Below are 1,386 nucleotides of genomic sequence, written 5' to 3' on the forward strand. Positions count from 1 at the left end.
CCCATTAGATGCCCATAGGCCTACCAATCAGCTGTCGTGGCCTCACCCTGTGTTAGGGACTAACCATAGGCTTGATGACTGCAGTCCTCCCTGCCAGTATTAGGGGTTGGCAGTGAGCTTGCAGGCTCTAGCCTATCAGGGTGCTCTGTCTAGGGCCTAGATGCATGTCTAGGCCTGCTAGTCAGGTGGTTTTCAAAATCATTCTCTGTATTTGAGGGGGAGCTAGGCTCTGATGACAGCCCTAGTTAGGGACTTGCTTAAGTAGTGTATAATCACTACATTAGGCTTGACTCTATATCATTAGAACCTTGACAGGTGCACAGTAGAATAGTGGGACATTGACATCCCATGCCAGCCCTGATGGGTGTTCGCAGGATCTTGCTTAACTAGTGGCTTGGCTTGCAGTAGAGAGTTCTACCCTGCACCAAGCCTTACTAATTAGGCTCAGCCCCTATTACATGGGGGCTTTCATGGGTAAGAAGTGGCAGGTGCCAGCAGTGGGATTTGAACCCACACACCCCTAATGTGTGCGGCCTTGGTTACCAGTCTTACCAACTGGGCCACGCTGGCTCAGCAGATCTTAAGACTTGTTGAAATTTCATTAACTATCTATCTATAAGTTTATGTTCAATTCAATAATATAATCATATCTGACTTAGCTAGCTGATTACAGTATCATTTTTTCAGTTGTTATTAAAACTTAATAATTTCAGCAGATCTCTTAACTTGATATATTTCATACTTAAATTCTCATCATGTGTAGCAGTCTCAGATAATATATACACTTCTGAAGAGATTATGAATAATTATGATAAGATCTTCAGATTCAGTATAATTATCTATCTGTATAAATATTTAATCTTCTGTTGCAGGTCTATAATCTGATTTTCTCTATTCTTATTAATAGTAATAATTGTATCAGCAAAGCTCTTCATAGTAAATACTTAATCTACAGTGAATATCAATTGTTACTTAACTTCTGTCTCAGTCTGTAAGAAATCCCGCTTCTCGCGAATTCTTTACCTCTATTTCTATCTCTTGTGTAATTAATAGAGTTAGCGGCTCTTGGCTACACACAACTATATAGACTGAAGTTCACAAATACTATTTATAACTCAGCTTAAATGCTATTATATATTAACTTCTACATTTTATCTTTCTACTGTGAATACTTCTAGTAGTTAACAGTACATATTATATCAAGCTGTAAACACTTGAATAATCATCTGTAAGCACTTATTCTTACATTTTAAGCTCAATCTATCAGTAATCACTTATTATGACTGAAAGAATTAGAAACTTGTATACTTTAATCTCTATGAACTCTACTGCAGACACTCTGAAGCAGTCATCTGAATTATGAATAACTTTCATGAAAGAAGTCTC

General features: G+C 37.7%; 1 pseudogene across 1 annotated transcript; it reads right to left on the minus strand.

Annotated features, from left to right (window-relative positions):
• Positions 1-489: 489 nt before the first annotated feature.
• Positions 490-570, minus strand: BDBG_17317 (annotated as a pseudogene). The gene has a single exon. The product of its transcript is annotated as a tRNA-OTHER (tRNA).
• Between the last annotated feature and the right edge of the window lie 816 nt (positions 571-1,386).

The sequence above is a fragment of the Blastomyces gilchristii genome, assembly GCF_000003855.2.
Source record: "Blastomyces gilchristii SLH14081 genomic scaffold supercont1.12, whole genome shotgun sequence".
Classification (NCBI taxonomy): Eukaryota; Fungi; Ascomycota; class Eurotiomycetes; order Onygenales; family Ajellomycetaceae; genus Blastomyces; species Blastomyces gilchristii.